General features: G+C 42.2%; 1 protein-coding gene across 4 annotated transcripts in view; it reads left to right on the top strand.

The window, feature by feature from the left end:
- BCL11A (BCL11 transcription factor A) overlaps positions 1 to 19,284 on the top strand; it is a 153,333-nt gene that overhangs the window by 16,535 nt on the left and 117,514 nt on the right. For 3 of the 4 annotated variants that reach the window (XM_062609686.1, XM_062609675.1, XM_062609665.1), the window contains exons 2-3: positions 1,348 to 1,427; positions 9,165 to 9,231. The gene's annotated coding sequence lies outside the window, so the exon portion shown is untranslated. The remainder of the gene's footprint in view (positions 1 to 1,347; positions 1,428 to 9,164; positions 9,232 to 19,284) is intronic. The other variant, XM_062609695.1, reaches the window with a different exon arrangement.

Genomic DNA, 19,284 nt, shown 5'->3' with positions numbered 1-19,284 from the left:
GCTGCTTGGAGACCTCAGAGCAGCCTTCCAGTATGTGAAGGGGGCCTATAGGGATGCTGGAGAGGGACTCTTCATTAGGGGCTGTAGTGACAGGACATGGGGTAACGGGTTAAAACTTAAACAGGGGAAGTTTAGATTGGATATAAGGAGGAAGTTCTTTCCTGTTAGGGTGATGAGGCACTGGAATGGGTTGCCCAGGGAGGTTGTGAATGCTCCATCCCTGGCAGTGTTCAAGACCAGGTTGGACAAGGCCTTGGGTGACATGGTTTAGTGTGAGGTGTCCCTGCCCATGGCAGGGGGGTTGGAACTAGATATCTTAAGGTCTTTTCCAACCCTAACTATTCTATGATTCTATGATTTTGGTAAGACTTCAGTTACATGGTGAAAGATACATGTAGTTCCAAACATTGCTCAAAGAGCTGGGTAAGAAAAAAGCCCACAACCAACCAACCTGGAGATCAGGAAAGTGAAATGTATCTGAAACTTTTGCTAGTTCACAGCGCTAGGAAGAATATAACACGACCAGGTCTTCCATAAATGCCTGCATCTAATTCCTGAGAGAAGCAAACTTAGACTGGGAAGAAATGTGTCATCTAAGGACATGCTGTTGCGCCAGCTTAATCCAGTAAAGTGCTTCAGTTAAGGGTTGAGCTTGCCCAGCTCCTGCATAACCAAATGGACTTGTGAGAACTGAGCATTTCACATCACTGGTACTTTAGCTGGCATACCTGTGAAGTTGTCAGAATGACAATTGCTTCTGTTTTATGCCAACGCCATGCTCTGACTAACCCAGATGAATTAGGATTCCTTTAATAGTAGTAGTGAATTATTTGTCCAGTTTTAGAGGGAACTGGGTATACAGCTCTGCTAACATTTCCCTGCTTTAACTCAAGCCAGCCACGATCTCGTTCAGGCTCTTTTCAGCTGATGATAATTTTGAGATCCCACAAGAAGTTTCAAGTGTCTGGTTCTTATTTGTCTGAATACCTCTTTAGACAGTGCAAAGGATATTTTGTCTTAGCAGTGTGATGGGCTCCTCTGTAAGTATGAATCAATGTGGGAACTTCATGGAACTTTATGGAGTTCAAATTTAGTATCAAAACCATCAAGATCTGCATGTCAATTTGGCTGTGAATTTCCACATGGGCTGCTGAACATGCTTCACTTGAAACCATACTCCTATAGATGTCTGTTTCATTTAAAGAGAGGGAAAAAAACCCCAAATCCTCAAGAGAGGGACAGCCAGGATGCTCAGAAACCAGTGTTTGACCTTGTACCTGCAATGAGTATTCACAAAACTTTATTAGGAGAATTGAGAGAAATTAAGCTTTTCAAATTCCCCCACAGAAACTACTCATCTGATACTTCACAGAAGATGACCGACCATAAGCCAACATTTCCTGGTCAAGAATCTATTTGTCTCACAGGTAAGATCAAAACTCCAAAGGATTCTTGGCTTTTGGGAAAATGCAGGCCAAGTTCTGGAACTCTTGGCTTGAAGTTGTACTGCAAATACTGTATTAAGACAGAAATGAAGTAGGGAAGCACTTCTGGAGTCAGTGTGGTGGATGGCAAGAAAAGGTAAGAGCACAGTGATAAATAATGTGTTAGTTTCCAAAAGGAGAGGTGTCGTCTTGTTCCTGACACACTGTCAAGAAAGATGTTTTACTGATTTGACTCTCTGTGTTGAAGAACACACAACAGTTACTTAGTAAGTGGTATTATAGGGAATCTCACCCATGTTACAATAAACTGAGCTCCAAGATAACATATCTTTTATGCTTTTACGCTTTTTGGATGATAACTGTGAAAAATTACCTAGTGGAGGTTAGCAAAGTGTACCTGTGGCCATTTTCTCATGACCCTGAATGATAAAGTTTACTGTCTTGGATCATGATGCGTTGCCAAACGACAGGTTTGCCTGTCTGGCCAACAGAAAGTAATTGAGGGGTGTTAGAGTTTTACAAGCCATGTTTCACCACAGTTGTAGCTTTTTGAGCTGTTAGACCTGAACAAATTAGGTCAGAATTGACAGAATAGGGTTGGCTCTCATTTTGCTTCTGTTTTTGACTACTTTTGTGTGTGTACTTTGTACCCAAAAGCATCTATAGGAAGCACATAGTATTCTGGAGGTATTGCTGTTGTCACTTCACTTTGAGTTGGGATTTTTGGTCTTATGGTACAAGTGTTAATCTTTTTTGTGGCTGCTGTTCTAAAATCTGTATCTTGAATCCTGTATCTGCATGAATTTAAACAAGAAACTTGATAGACTACTGTAAGTGGGGAATTAGGAAGTCCCAACCAGCTGGAACTGCTTAATAGTGGAAGCTTTGCTGACCTTAGGTTAGCTGTCTGCAAGCCATTTATTTTTGTAGGTATAGGGCCAAGATATGGAGCAGCCAAATTGCTTCTCTCTTGCTCTTTCTCACCCCCTTCCCTTCTGTAGTGGCTTCATCTGCTGCACCCGTGTTGTGTCCTGAAACACATGAGTAATTGCAAACAAAGGAAAAAAAACAAACTAATGTGTGCAGTTTGTCTTGGTTTTGTTTTTTTTAATATCCTTTTAGGCTTTGGGGCAGCAGATTCTATGTAAATAATCCTTATGGCTGAGTTTCTCTGAAGCTGTTCAATACCTACGGACTCTGTGACTAGCTTTGGTGAATTTCAGCTAGCTTCATCCTTGGATAACTTCATCTGTATAAAATGTCTTCTCTTGCCACTTTGAATTTATATAAGTCTAATAATAAGCATGTCATGAGGTATAAAATCTGAGGCAGGCTGGTTTCTATTCATTACACTTTCCTAAGCAAGCTATGTCTAGAAAGAGGGAACATTTAAAGAAAGGAAGGCTGGTTTGGTTACTTAAACTCCTGTAGGGAGAGAGACTCAACAGTGGCACCAAACACAAAAGATAAGCATGTTCCCTGGAAAAGGCTTTGTGTGTGGTCCTGTGCTATCTGGTACAGAGTGCAAGATGTTCTGGTTTGATTTAAGCTCTGACTGTGGGGCTTGACAGACAATTGCAGACAAGGAGGGAGAGGTGGGAATTTTTACTTAGTGAACTGCCACTTCTCTGTGCTTTAGGATATTCTCATGGATCTTGGAAGCATGTTCTTCGAGAAGTCTAGTTCTCTGTCCTCCTTTTCACATGCTCCATTGGAACCGGCATTTCCTCTTTCAAGCCCTATTTGCCATTTATAGGGTACAGGAGCCACCATTAGGAAGCAGCCTGTGAGTGGCCAAGTATTCAGAACTTTCCATAAAAAGATGAGATTCCTCAACTTTTCCAGAAGTTTGGCTTCTAGAGATGGACTCTTCATAGAGGTGTTGTATGGTGTTCTGCACTAGAAAGGTATTTTGGGAATGCTGTAGGCACATGACTGGGAAACAAAGCCTTGTGTTAGACAAATGCTTTGATACCTCTGTGGTGGCTGTCCGCTTCAGGCAAACAGTTTGGCAGATAGACTTCCCTGTAACCCCAGAACAGCATAAGCACTGAAAATCCTTCCAAGTACTGGAAAAAAAAAGAGAGATATCTGTGTTTGTGCTATAACAGTGAGATATTTAATGATCAAAGTTGGAGGGGGGGGGGGGAAGCTTTCATTTGAGGTATTGGATGAACTGCAAGACCCCGGGATGAAAATGTTTTTCAGGTTAGATGTAGTGTAACTGTGGTAGCACAGCTGAGATGAGACTGGTGTTCAATATGCATAAAACAGTAGAAAAGGTGTTAAATGAGCTGGGAAAATTAGGAATGATGGAACTAGTGTGGGGACCAAATGCCCCTCTTTGCATGAAGTACCTGAACTAGGTACAGCCTCTGTGTAAATATGTTAAGGGCAAATGAACCAATTAGAATATCACAGGAATTATGGGCCAAGATTCCAAAGTAAATGAAGTGCTTAAATATATGCAAGAAACAAAAATATTATTGTATTAGCATTGGTCTTCAACAGACCACATGCTGGACAGAAGCAGCTCTGTAAAGGAAAACATTGGTGGGAGAAAAACATGTAATGGGCAGAGTTTTAAGCTTATACCTCATGCTTGACTATTTCAGTGTGAAGTAAATGAAAGCTACATTTTATGAAAGAATGCTTCATTGTGTTAGGAAAGGCCTTTATTTTTCCTGCTTATATTTGATATTAGGGGAAGTTTTTACAGGACGCTAAAGTACACGTTTTCCAGCCTGCAGTTACCATGGATTTTCTTGAAATAAAAAAATAAAACCATAATCTAATAACTAAAAAAACCCAACTTGAAGCAGCTCTGAGGGGTTTGGTAGTATATTATTTTGCCCTGAAGCAGGATCAATTCAGTTGTTATTCAAAGAAGTCTGTCTGGCTTCCCTTTAAAACCCTTATGATAAAGACTAAGTCTTTCTGCTTTCATCTGTTCATGTTGGACTCTTTACCTGAGATGTTAAAATCCATGTCCATTATTTCTTTGTCTTCTCTGTGTTAAATAATTAGTGATTCTCTGCAGTAGCCTTTCACGTAGCAGAACACTCTTACAGTGTCCCCTCAAATGGCCTTTGTTTCACAAAACAGCTTTGCTAAAGGCAGTGAGATATAACGCAAATAGAAAAATACGATGTAAGAAAGACAAAGGTGATACTTGAGCCAAATCCAAATGCCAGTGTGGAAAGATTTGAGAAGCAAACAGGGTGTTTCTTGGTGTGATAGTCTTTACTCCTAAATATCCCCTTAAAGGACAGGAATAATTTTGTGGCTTTGAAGCACTGCTCCTGTTGTTAAAAGGTACAACTTCCTCTACACTGTGTATGTGTGGTGTTTCAAAGTTTGCAGCAAGTGGCTTTTTGCTGTGGTCTGTGTTGGATGGGATACAATCCTCTGTGTCTTTCACTTCCACATTATTGAGGGGAGGGACTAGATAACTTGTTTCATGAGCAGCTTTGTCAAATAGCCTGAGAGACACCTGCCTCCCATAAGACTTTGCACATTTGAATCTCATCTATCAAAGGAAAGGCTGATATTTTCTAGGATGCCATAATTTGTGGAAATGAATGAGCTTAATTAAGCTCATGGGAAGCTCTCACGAATGGCTGGAGATAAATATCAAATGGGGTCAATACACTGTCATGAGACTTTTGGCTTGTTACTGGATGTTCCCATCCCTTTGGGATGGCCTAGAGGGCAAGGACTTCTGAGAAGATTGGGGTTGGCCATGATTAAAGCTATATTTAGAAACTTTTTTAATTGCATAGACTTCAGGCACATTAGAGCTGGCTTTTTTTTTTTTTTAATGGAACAGTTTTCTGTTAGAAAATGCAGTTTAGTGGAAATCAGAATGTTTCATGGGACTGTGTCAATCTGACTGCAGCTTTTGACAAGGAGAGAGAAAATGAACTCAATTTTTCAGTGTTTTAGTAATATGAGACAGTTCAATAAGGCATATGTTGTCCAAATGACACAATTTGACATGCTTCGTGTTGAAACTTAAAGGAGAATGAAAGTAATCATACTATTCTACCAAGATATGAGTATGTAATAGGTATTCTATCTACTGCACAGTAATTTGTTGCCAGTAATTCATGTTGAAATGGAACATGTGGGTAGCCACAATTTTTCACCACATGCCACTTCCATAGAATGTTATTTTGTGTCTTTATTCCAGGTAGGAACAAAAGAAAAATGTAAAAGGCTGGAATTTCTTAGAAAATGGAAGTTCTGCTCAGCATGAGGGACAGTTGGCAGAATAAACTCCAAATCTTGATGTAAATCATCTATCAGAGGAAAAGATACTGGGCCTTCCTGTAAGTCTGGAAAGAAAGCAGCAGGCCCAGATTTTACTACATTGGAAAGTACCTGCTGATCACACAAACTGAGCAACTTGGTAGCATTCTGAGGGCTGGGAAAAGATGCTGTAGGAACGAAGAGAGTAGATGAAATAATTTGGAAACCCATCCTCGGAGAGAACCTGGTCTGCTGTTCCTGATAAATGGCTGGAAATTGGGAACAGGCACTGAGACAAGGAAGTAACCATGGGCAAAATGATCCTGGATGAGCTGTAACATTTTTTTATATAGATAAATCCCACCAAGAAATACCTCTTGAGTGAATTTAGCCCCTGTGCTTACAACTTGCCTGGTTGTGTCCCTTGCCAGGGGGCACTGAGACGTGTTTGTTGGGGTGATGGGATTAGGTCTTGGATTTACTATTGCAACTTGCCAGCTACTACAGTGGATTGATTGGCAACACATTTGTTTGCACTTGTTCACTGGGGAGAAAAGGGTGCTTGTTGCCTATCAATTCTGAGTTCACTTTATAGCATAGACAAACTGCTTAAGACTAAAAACCAAAGGACTAGTTCATGATTATAGTGCTGGAAACACAAATAGAACTGTAAGAAACTATGCAAGATCTGAGTGTGTCTTGCATTGGTCTCTTCTTTTAGCTTGTACTTGGGATTTACTCTAAGGTATTTGTTACAAAGAGCTAACAGTCTGCTTGCTGGTGCTGTTCCTTGAGAAGAATTCCACATCTAGGTTCGATTCGTGGTTAGATTGGGTGGCTGCTTTTGAATGTGCATAGTTTATTATAATTTTTGACATTCATGGTCTTGCTTCTAGGTGCTTGGTGTAAGGGAAGGTGCTAGTGTCATATACCCAGGCTGGCTTGGAAGTGGATCTCACAATACAGAGGCTCAGTGCAAGAAGGACCCTGCAGATTGGATATTTCTGCCATCATTCTTCCAAATTTAGTTTTGTAAGTTTAATATTTTAATATAAGTTTATATACAAGTTTAATATTTCAATAGTTTATAATAAACTAAGCTTAATATTTTATAACCTACCTATTGGACGTGGTATTTTTAGCATTATGGCTTATTTCTGTGTGTTCCTTTCTCAGCAACATGGTGGTACTGCATTCATGGCTTGAGTGTTTTCAAGTGACTTGCCAATGCTGACTAATGCCATCAAGCATAGTTTGGGGCTTGAGAATCCCAACACAGTTCTCCAGACCACGCTATGTAGAAATGGCCATAGAAGTAACAGCACAGAAATAAAATATACTGGAACACGCTGCCAAGAGAAGCTGTATTCAGTGTTCAAGGCCAGCTTGGATGGGGCTTGGAGCAACCTGTGGAAGGTGTCCCTGCCTGTGGCAGGGGCTTGGAACCGGATGAGCTTTAAGGTCCCTTCCAGCCCAAACCAGTCTGGGGTTCGATGAATAAGCTAAATTAAGCTTATTGAGCAAGTTAGCTCATTTGCTACTTTCTCAGCTTTTTGCTTTTCTGCCAATGGTGATGTGTTCCTGCAAATGGTGAATCAAATAGTGGGATTTTTCTTTCCTTTCCTGAAACATGCAGGAAATGCAAACCAGCCTACTCTCGCAGCACACTCCCTAGTAACCGGTATGCATCAGTCATACATGTAGCTGTGTCAGCAGTGGCAAATTGCAAACTCTGGTATGTCTGTTTGCAAATGTACTTCTCAAGCCATGCTCCGTCTTCCTAGAGCAGCTCCAGGTTAGTCACCTTCCTTCTACTGCTACGTCTGGGAGAGTGACAGAGCCTCAGCCAACGTCTCCTGGTCCTGCCTTGGTAATCGCGAGTTCTTCATACATCTCACTGAGAAACAGAACCATACTCTGGACCCACAAGTTAAGATGGGTCTGAAGTGGTCCTGTTGATGGAGGAATAATTGTTTTTTCCATTACATGGGCACACAGGGTTTTTTTTCTTAGTACACTTTTCACATCAAAAACACAGAAGAAAAATTCTGTAACCCAACTTAATATATGCTACTGTGTCCCATCTTGGGGGATGAATATGTCGTTACATATGCTGTAGCTAAACATAAATGAACTGTTATTAATGATTGCCATAATGTTTTCTAGCAGTTAGCTGGCTGGGATTCTAGGAATTTTTTTCCACTGTGTTTTGAAGGGTTAGGTTATTTAAACTTACTATCAAATAGAATCAGATCAAAGTGAGCTAATTTTTCTTAAACACTAATCATTTTAAGGCTATTGAACTAAATATAGAGGCAGTTCATTAAATCATTAAAGCAGCCTGCAATAATGCTCACAAAGTCATTATAGTGCTATTCCCCAGCCTGAGAGGTGGTGTTGCCTTAAGCACAGTTTAATCAAATTAGATGGTGGGCTATGTCCTGGGGTTTCTCCTATTGATATTCATTAAAAATACATGATTTATCACTAATCTCTGTAAGGTATCTCCTACTCCTCCAAATGAATTTTGTAAATGTCAGGGGGGAAGAAAACAGAATAGTTTATTGTTATAGGAACTTAAGTGTGGTGTGATCACATTTACATGTGTATACTGTGTAATTTAGTGATAGCTACTAATTTTAATGTGCCTTTAAATTTTTTTTTGTCCTTAGTTAAAAAGTGAACAGAAATGGAAAACCCTCTGGAGTAGCCACTTTCTCCTTTCATACTGTGTAAGCATATGAATTAGCTTTGGAATTAATTATTTGGTAGCTCATCCTACAGTTTGCTCTTATAGATCATCTAGAAAAGTTCACTTTTTAATATCATCTACTCCTTTTGGTACAGTTTTCCTATTTTTTTCCTCCCTTTTATTTGGAACACTTCAGTGTTGCCTCTCCCCTGTCCTTCCCCCTGCACTCTTTTGCTTTCCTTTTAAGTATGTTCTTGTTTTGAATTGGAAGGAAACATTAATGAGAAGACCACACACAAACATTCTCCTCCGTGCTGTCACCACTACTCCCTTTTTTTAGGGATAATTTCTTCATTTATATAACGCTTTTTAGTCCTGCAACACTCTACAAATGGGGTAGATCGATTATATCACCTAACACCTAAACATGCAGCTGATTAATGGTGCAGAGTGAGGTTTTACCACACTTCAGACTGGGAAGAAACGCATTTCTGATTACAACAGTAATTTGGAAACGGTACAGTCTAATTACTCAAACTGGAATTTGCCTGAATTAGCCTTACTCTTAAGTGCCCTGTGAATTTCCATCCTGCTGGCACTGTTACTTCTGTATCATAGAATCATAGAATAGTTAGGGTTGGAAAGGACCTTAAGATCATCTAGTTCCAACCCCCCTGCATCTTTGATAGTTCTTGAACCTCAGTTGAACATCCCCAGTGATACCTCTGTTGTTCTGAGTATATCTTGACACCGATGTTGTGTCTCCTCTGTTGCAGGAAAGAGCCACCTACTCAGCTCAGTTAGGCTGCCTGCAGTGCTTAACCGTGGCCAAAGTTCACTGAGGTCAGTTTAAATAAACCCAGACCAAACCTATAAGATTTCTGGGGCATATGGATCAAGTTCTCAGTATCCTGAAACTCTCCTGTCACGGCTCAGAGTTCACCCACTGCTGCTTAGCTTACAGGCTTTGCTATGCAGACACAGATAGTAGGAAACTATTTACTTGATTGCTGGGTATTAATCATGTTACCACAGAACTGCCACTGAATAAACTGACTTGAATACAAAACATAATAGTTTAATTGTAATTACTGAAGTGGTGGTGTAATTAGAGATGTTCATGTAACAGCCCTTGCACTAAGGAGCTTCAGATGTGGTTCAGACACTATCCCACTTGCGTCTGTCAGATGTGCCAAAAGCTATTGTTGGTTACACTGAGGTAAAGTTAGATTGCTGTCACTCTGCTGTTGATTTACACTGGTGTGTTTGAAAGAAGAGCTTATTTCTATGCTTTTTAGGAATTGAAAACATTACTTAAGGCAAATAATTACTCTGTTGGACACTTGAATACTGGTGGCTGTGGTTTGGTTGGGCTGCAGCTAAACCTAACTGTGATTCCAGACCATTTGAAGCCTCTCTGAGCTGGTGCTGTTGTTCCACCCTGCCTCCATTACACTGGCACAGGAGCTTCTCTCATGCTAATCTAAGTAGGTTCAAGAACCTAAACCTGCAGAAAAGCTTTTGTGTTTGCAGCTCACTCACTTAAAATATCTTACTGTGGGATTTGACAAATGCCAGTTCTAAGTACAAGGAAGCGGACAGGGATGTACGATGTGGTGAGGAGAAAGGCAGGCCAAGAGCAGTGCTAGGTGAGAAGGGCTGGAAAGGTCACAGAGCTGTAGTCTGTGTTAAAAAACAGTAGTGCTTATGATCTCATTCCCAACTATGTGTGGGGCTTTCTGGTTTTGTTTTCACACTGAAGGACCAGTTTGATTCCTGAAAATCAGACCTTTTGTTCCAAACTTTTTAGCCCTGCTGGCATTAGGAAGGAAAGCTTGAAAATGTGTCCTAAACACAATGTGGCTCCGTTGGCTAAGACCTCACAAGAGTTCCAAAAGTACAGTTCCAGTAGAAAAGATACCCTTTTTTTTCCTGACCTGGCTGCTAATGTCATGCTTCTTAAACCAATCCCCTGGTATTTTTGGAATGTGAGTTGTGGTTATTTATTTTTAATGTCCTGAGCTGGCTAAAGGGGAGTAGAGGAAGGAACCACAGAGGCAGCTGAATGGCACAAAAGATTTGTTTCACTGTAGGCTCCGCTTGTGCAGCGTGTGTGTGAGCAGCTCTGGCTGCACACAACCCCAGTGGGGCTCTAGTGTAGGTCTGGCAATCAGCCCACGAGCCTTAATCCTGCAAATATACATCACAGGCTTCATTTTATACTCGTGAGAAGCCCAACCTAAATGAAATCCTATTAAATTGTGGGTCTAGAGCTAATTAAACATCTGCCTTTCAGTGTTTTCTGTATTATTTTAGTGAGATTACATATAGTGTATAGGTAAGTACTCATCTGAAAGATTGGCTCTATCAGGTTCTTTTAACAGACAATAGACAAAACACTTGTATTTTCCTATAATGGATCAGCAGAAAAGTGCTGATGAAAGACACCACATAATTTACCTTGTTTTACTTCTGTTTCAAAACTTCTCAAAGCAAAGTGTGAGGTACAATAGGGCAGCTGGCTCTTATCCACAGGCTCTTCAGCTCCGAAGCCTTTAAGGTGAGACATGAACAAGGCTGTGCCTTAATTATTGGTAACACCCAGCTATGCTTTTCAAAGTAATAAATGGGGGTCCTCACAAAGTCTTTTCTTAAGTAGCTAAATGCATAATCCACCCGGGATATTGTTTTAAAATTCATTTCATCTTCAGTAATTTGATCAGAGAAAGAGTTGTATTGGTCATTTCTCTTGTGTAAGAACTGTGTCGCACCTAAGGGCAAGGAACATTTATTTTCATGATTAATACCTGTGAGTTTCATGGCCTAATGAGAAAGCCCTAGATGTATGTGAAATGAAATTGCCACTTCCTACCCACCCTTCATTCATGTAAACACTTTGACTACTATCCTTCTCCATTTGAGTGCAATGGATCCTGTATTACCTACTGACACATTGGCAGCAGTATTTTTTGTGTACGTAGCTGCAATATTAAGGTATATGAGTTCCAAAACAAGTAATTTTAGGTGGACACCTGTATTTGTATAACTTTATTACACTTCTCAAAGATGAATAGGCCCAGAATTGTGAAAATGAAAGTTAATGAAATATTTTGCCCTACTTTCCCTGGCACCTAGGTAACCTGAGCAAGAAATCCAGTTCTAGGTTTTGCATTGCTATAGTAAGTCAGTCAGTCTTTTCACCAGAGCCTCCTATGTGTTGAAGTTCCATCCAAAATGTGCCTAAAAACAGGGGGGATAAAACCACCTTAGAAATGGTGGAAGATATAATATCTCAATGCCTCAGCTTGAAATGATTTTGAATGGGTTTTCAATGTCGTAGCCTTTCCCCTGCCCTGGTGTAAAGGCAGTGCTACTGTACTTCATAATCTCTCACTGCAGTGTCCTCTTGCCTTTCTCCTATGTTGACTCTTAACTCACATACTACTGTCTGCATTACATTGAAGATCCTTGGGGTGAAGGGCATATCTTAATTCCCTAAACCCCTTATACCCTTAGGGCTTTGCATAAATGCTAAAACATTCATACTTTATTTGCTGGTGTGGTTTTTTTTTTTTTACACTTGCTTTATTCCCCCCACTTCTCCTGCATAATAGTTCACTGAAAGTGGAACCTGTGGGTGAGATACAAAGAACTGAAGGGAATTCACTGGGGGAGAGGGTGTGTGTGAGGCAGGAGGACATGGAGTCCTCATAATAACCAGGGAAAGGGTGAATGATCGGTTCATCCATTGTTACAGCTACTGGTATCATTAAATACTTATACTATGGTGCCTAGAAGCCCATATGGCTAGCTAGAACCCCACCGTTAGGCAGCTAAAGAATACAGAACATAAAGTGACTGATATCTTGCTGCACTAACAGTCTAAGCAGTGCTGCTATGGAATGTGCCGTGTAGTTGACTTTTTATTGGGTTCATTTGGTTTGGATTGGTGTGGTTTTATATGATGCACTTGTGTTCATCTCAACCTCTGTGGTGGTGAATGTCATCTTCAAAATAAGAAGTGATTGCACTTGTCCATTAGGGATGCCTTGAGAAAGGCTTTGAAGAGCTACCAGTGGCCCGTCCTCATAGATAATCTTGTGGCACTGGGTATGTCTGGCTGCTGATGTCAGAACATGCAGGGATGCAGCTCTGCAGAGAGCAAGAGCCAGTTCAGGAACTAAGAGGCAGAATACTGGTGAGCAGCCTCAGATGGGGCTATATGGCATGGTTCAGTGCCTTGCAGAAAGAGATGAGCTAACTTTGGGTAACTAATCAGTGTTAGTTCCTCAATTGATATGCACTCAGTGATGAGTAGGCTGTGACAATGCAGCTATATTTTCACCTCGGCCCACATCCCTGTGGGCAGTATACATGTTTTGTCTGGACTGAAGTTAATTGGTCCTGTTTGCTGCATATCCATTTACCTTAACATGCTGAGCCTGGTTAAGCAAAGCAGCTGTTGTGTTAAAACCTGATTGAGCTAAGTCACTCCAGCACAAACTACAACTTAAAACCATACACCATATCTATTGTCGATGTTTATCAGCAGAGCTCTCTTGGCATAGCTATGCCACTGAAGAATGCTGATGGAGACACTGTCCCTTGTTTTCATTTGAGATGCTGCTGTTACAACTCATTTGAAAGTTTAATTTTCCCTGTTCAGAAGAGGAAGCACTTTAGAAACTGTGATTGTTCATACTTACTGTATCCCAAAAGAAGGATAAAGCAGCAGAGAGAAGCAACGCTTTCTTTTACCAGAGAAGCGAAAGTAGCAATCTTGGTAGGATCTCTGAGGATTTTTGCCATGAGGTCAAGTCCTGAGACTGGAAGTTCAGGGTATAGTGTGGAGTTCCCCATCTGTCTCAGCATCTGAAACCTGCTTCTTGTGACCCATCACATAAGCATGGTGTGCTACTTGCTTTCCCTCCACCCCTCAAAAAAAAGCTGCTGTAAATGGAATCATAGAATCAACCAGATTGGAAAAGACCTTTAAGATTGTCAGTTCCAACCCCCAGCACTGCCAAGGCCACCACTAACCCATGGCACCAAGGGCCTCATCTGCAGTTTTTGAACATTTCCAGAGATGGTGATTCCACCACTGCTCTAAATAAAGAAGAATAAAACATTCACAGTGGTGCAAAAAGTGTAAGTGTTTAACAAACTTTATACTTAACAACTTGTGTGGTAGATCTGCCATCTACCCCCGAAACAAAGACTGGTGTTTCTGTTAATGACGTGATGATTACTTTCCAGCAGGCTATGTTAGCCCCTGCTGAGCTCCAGGATGCCACAGCCAGTCTGTTACCTATGCCTGAATTCAATGCTTTAACATTTATTTCACAAGTAGTACCTGTCTGAAGGCGCCTGGATGTAGCCATAGACACATGAACTCAGCAGAATGCCTGCCTTTGGGCAGGTATGAATCACTTCCTTTGTGGTGTAGTTATCTAAGATATAAAGTAAACATGCTTACAGAACTCTCTTACTGTGTTTCCATAAGGGTTGTAATATCATGTGTGTGCGCGCATCTGAATGCACAAACATATCAAGTGAGCTTGACTTTTAAAGCATCTGTTTATTTGATGGGTAAATCAGGTATTGCCCTGTGAGTTTGGTATTGTCCTGCCTTTATTCTCCAGGGGATTTTGAAAGAGTGTCAGATACTCCTGAGCTTCGTTTGCTCATGTTGGTTTTGTTTCACTAATTCAGCTGGAGTAAGTACATTATCACTTCCCACATTCATGTGTGTGTCTCTGAATGGGTGTGTTGACCGTTTTTGCCACTTCAGTGAGAAAGATGCAACCATAGCCATGCTATGTGAATGAGAATTTACCTGTTCAAAGCACTGCCTGGGAGGGTATGATTTAGCAAAGGAAATAATTCTACTATATATGCTGTCTGATTTTTAGCTCTGGTTTCTCTCTTTTCAGTGCCTTCCCAGATGTTCCCCACCCTGGAATGACTTGCCTATCATTGCTGTTCATAACTTACCAATTCAGTTTGACCTTTTGATGTGTGTGGGGTATGGTGATGCTGTGGTGGAGCTGAATTCTCTTTTCTTGGTAACTGAAAACTTGTTTTCTGAATCTACATGATTTGGGACACCAGATGGACAGAAACATTCTTTGTGGTGACTATTGTGGCAGTGAAAGACTACCTGTCTAGTTCTCAGAAGTCAGAGTAGTCATTTACAATAAGGATGGCATTTAAATATGATGGGTGCAGTAGTTTCATTCCTGTTTTACTTCACAGTCTCTTAGGAGTCTTGTCTAAGTTCACATCTACTTCTTGTTTTGCTTGCACTTCCTCATGTGTCTCATCTTTACTCATCATGACGTTGATATCATTTGACATGCTTGGTCAGCATCTGTTACTTTCCACGCTCAGGTCTCTACTCCAGAACAGTAGAAAGAGAAGGGTTGCATGGTTTTAGTGACTTGTGCCTCATGGTTTGACTGCCTTATATATGACTTACGCCTGCTCAATTCACACTGTGTTTACACTGTTCCTGGGAAGCACATTCTGATTTACTGTCTTTTTTAGCAGAAAGCTGGATATGAACACTTGTAAAGCATTTGGTCCTCTGGGGTTTGTTCTCATGTTCTGTCTGTCCCAGCCTTGAGAGTAGCATATGAAGCATCCTGAGTCTATTATTGCCTCACTTCTGTTTTTTGTATTTGTTTGAAGATCTTGTTTAGGTACTACATCTTCATGCTGCCACACTGCTGTCAGAAGCTAAGTATGACCCTCCTGTTAATTTCTTTTACTGCCTGTATTCTAAAACCATAGCATGGTAATTCTTGTATCACATGGTTGGAAGTATTTTGCATACCTCTTTCTATTTAATTCTGTGTAGTGGGCATGGAAAAAGAAGTGCTTGTGCGTCAAACTGGAGTTGAGTTGTACTGACCTGCCCTGACTGTGCCTGTGAGCCCTGGCTGAGTCCAGGTAATAAGCTTCTAAAAGTGTAATTTTATGACTTCTTCCTCCTGCACCATGAGTAGCCAAGTGTTCACATTCAAGCAGTGCTGCAGCAGCTGCCCATTCAGTTTGGATGAATATGTTTTCTCACATTGCTACTGTCCATCTCCTGGGAAGGAGGGCCTACATTCTGCTTTTCTGAACACCCCTTTTCACGTGGCAGCATCCTGGGGTTGATATCCTTGTTCAGCAGCTCCTTAGGAAGGCTCTGCTGCACTGAATTAGCGATGTCTGTAGTGCAATTTTGCCTGTCATTCACACCAGGAATTTATCTGCATCCGAGAGGCTCAAATAAATGTTAACAAACCTTAATAACCCCTGACCCCAGCTGCATTCTTTGCTGTGGAATCTTCTGAGTTGCTTTTCAGGTTCAACTTGTAGCTCCTGCAGTAAAAGCAAGGATGGGCTGTGTGTAGTTCTGCAGCTGTTTCCAGTTTCAACTTGTTTAACTCTACCATGCTAGTGCCTTTTAGCAGACATCTGAAGATCCAGCTGTGCTCTGCACCCCTTCTGCCAAGCTGTCTCCTGTGCCTGTACACCAGAATATCATCAGTTTTGTTTCCGAGGCTCAGAAATGCTCTTGATTGCTTTTGCTGATAACATTAATATTCCTCTGTGGCAAGTTGGGTCCCATACAACTTTCTTTGCCATCTGCATTCACGGGCTCATGTTCACCGTGCAGTAAGGTAACTCATTCTTCCACAGTAACTTGTGCCTGTGTCTGGCTTTGGCAATGAAAAATGAGGCTGACTGCTCCTTCCAATTTGGGTAGTATTTCTTGATGAATGCTTTTCAGTGGCTTTGCAAAATCTGTATCCATGCAAAAGTGCAATTTACCCATCTCTTCAATAGCGTCATGCTGCTTATTCAGCTTGTGGGGTCTGTGACTTTAGCAAGGATGCCTTCTTCAGCATTCATTTTATTGCAGGTTCTGCATTGGCTGGATTGTTCTAGTTGTTTTGAGGTATAACATGCCTGTAAGGCATCCAGGTATCTCAGAAACATCTTGGTGATGTCAGTCCTCCCTGAGCTTGGGGTTTTTTTCAGTGTGCATGTGTATTGCTGCTGATGTCTTCAAAGATGCTTATATTCCACTTATTGGAATAACAACTGTTGGTTGATATTCAAGGATCACCTGCTACAAGCTCAGGAGTGCTGCATCCCAACTAGAAGGAAGTGCAGCAGGAGGGCCAGGAGACCTCCTTGGATGGATAAGGAGCTGCTGAGGAAAATTCAAATGAAAAAAGATCCTTATAATAAGTGGAAGCAAGGACAGGTGGCATGGGAAGAGTACAGGGATGTTGGCCAGGAAGCTAGGGACCAGATTAGGAAAGCTGAGGCCCAGTTAGAATTAAACTTAGCTAGAGATGTGAAAGATAACAGGAAGGGATTCTTTAGGTAAAATGAGAATAAAAGACAGACTAGAGACAACATGGGCCCTCTCCTGAAGCTATCAGGAGAACTGGATACCCTGGATTTGGAGAAGGCTGAGGTTCTGAATGACTTCTTTGCCTCGGTCTTCACTGGCAAAGGCTCTGACCAAACCACCCAAGTCTTGGAAGGCAGACGCAGGGACTGTGAGAGTGAAGACCTTGCGCCCACTGTAGGGGAGGATCTGGTTCGAGGCCATCTTAAAACTCTGAATGTGCACAAGTCCGTGGGTCCTGATGAGATCCATCCTTGGGTCCTGAAGGAGCTGGCAAATGAAGTTGCGAAGCCACTGGCCATCATATTTGAGAAATCCTGGCAGTCAGGTGAAGTTCCCGATGACTGGAAAAAGGGAAATATAACCCCCATTTTCAAGAAGGGGAAAATGGATGACCCGGGGAATTACAGACCACTCAGTCTCACCTCTGTGCCTGGCAAAATCTTGGAGCAGATTCTCGTGGAAGGCATGCTAAGGCAGATGAAAATCAGCAAGGTGCTTGATGACAGCCAGCATGGCTTCACGGAGGGGAAATCCTGCCTGACCAACTTGGTGGCCTTCTGTGATGGGGCTACAGAACTGATGGACAGGGGTAGAGCAGTTGATGGCATCTACCTGGACTTGTGCAAAGCGTTCGACACTGTCCCACACGACATCCTTGTCTCTAAATTGGAGAGACATCAATTTGATGGATGGACCACTCGGTGAATAAAGAACTGGCTGGATGGCTGCACACAAAGAGTTGTCAATGGCTCAGTGTCCGGCTGGAGACCAGTAACGAGTGGTGTCCCTCAGGGATCGGTGTTGGGACCGGTCTTGTTCAACATCTTCGTCGCTGACATGGACAGTGGGATTGAGTGCGCCCTCAGCAAGTTTGCCGATGACACCGAGCTGTGTGGTTCGGTTGATACCCTGGAGGGAAGGAATGCCATCCAGAGGGACCTCGACACGCTTGTGAGGTGGGCTGATGCCAACCTCATGAAGTTTAACCATGCCAAGTGCAAGGTCCTACACCTGGGTAGGAGCAATCCCAGCCACAGCTACAGGTTGGGCAGAGATTCAGAGCAGCCCTGCGGGGAAGGACTTGGGGGTGTTGGTTGATGAGAAAATGAACATGGGCTGGCTGCAGTGTGCGCTTGGAGCCCAGAAAGCCAACTGTGTGCTGGGCTGCATCAAAAGGAGTGTGACCAGAAGGTCGAAGGAGGTGATCCTGCCCCTCTACTCTGCTCTTGTGAGACCTCACCTGGAGTATTGTGTGCAGTTCTGGTGTCCTCAGCATAAAAAGGACATGGAACTGTTGTTCAGAGAGTCCAGAGAAGGGCCACGGATGATCAGGGACTGGAGCAGCTCCTGTATGAAGACAGGCTGAGAAAGTTGGGGCTGTTCAGCCTGGAGAAGAGAAGGCTGCGTGGAGACCTCAGAGCAGCCTTCCAGTATGTGAAGGGGGCCTATAGGGATGCTGGAGAGGGACTCTTCATTAGAGACTGTAGTGATAGGACATGGGGTAACGGGTTAAAACTTAAACAGGGGAAGTTTAGATTGGATATAAGGAAGAAGTTCTTTCCTGTTAGGGTGGTGAGGCACTGGAATGGGTTTCCCAGGGAGGTTGTGAATGCTCCATCCCTGGCAGTGTTCAAGATCAGGTTGGATGAGGCCTTGGGTGATACGATTTAGGGTAAGGTGTCCCTGCCCATGGCAGGGGGGTTGGAACTAGATGATCTTAAGGTCCTTTCCAACCCTAACTATTCTATGATTCTATGATTCTAATTTCCTCAGGGAGTACCAGTAAGTTGCTGATGGCTCCAGGGACTTTCCCTTACTACTTGTTTCCTTGCACGAGGAAATGAGTCTGAATGCTGAACCGCTCTGACACTGGAGTGAAACTCTTGCTTGATGCTGTTGATAGCAGGGGACCATCTTTGTGCAGATAGCCACGATGCTGAAATGCAACCAATGACTATACGTTTCATGCCTGGCCAGTTTAGGAGACTGGTTCTGTCTGGAGCCTTCCCCAGATGTGCTTGTGGAACAGCTTGCATCCAGGCAGCTGCATGTCTTTGGCTGTTGCAGTGCTGAACATCACAAAATCAGAAGGCTCTGAAGAATCTGTAAGAGGACAGGCCTCTCCCAGGATGAGTGTTGCTGTATTTACAACTTGTTTAGGTGGAACAGTGCCTTCTGAGCTGTGAGTTTTTAGCCTGGTGATCATTCTCCTTAGTCTGTTTTCAGAATGGCATAGTGGTGGTACTGCTGTGTCATTTCAATTTTGCTTTTGTGGACTCTGTTTTTCTCTTTTGCATAACACTGGGGAAGTTCTTGTAGCTTAGTACTTTTACTGCTGACCTACAAGCAATTTGGTGTTGCTTTCTTTTTGTGCACTGTTGCTTTATCCTTGACTGCTATAATATTTCAGGCTTTACAAGTCACTTAACCTTGCTGGTTTGCATCACACTAATATAGCATACATCCAAAAGTTAAAAGCAATT

The sequence above is a fragment of the Pezoporus occidentalis genome, unplaced genomic scaffold, assembly GCF_034315485.1.
Source record: "Pezoporus occidentalis ecotype Australia unplaced genomic scaffold, CSIRO_AGI_Poc_V1 ctg10, whole genome shotgun sequence".
NCBI classification, from domain to species: Eukaryota; Metazoa; Chordata; class Aves; order Psittaciformes; family Psittacidae; genus Pezoporus; species Pezoporus occidentalis.
The sequence above is the reverse complement of the archived record's forward strand: the minus strand, read 5'-3'. Positions and strand labels throughout refer to the sequence as shown.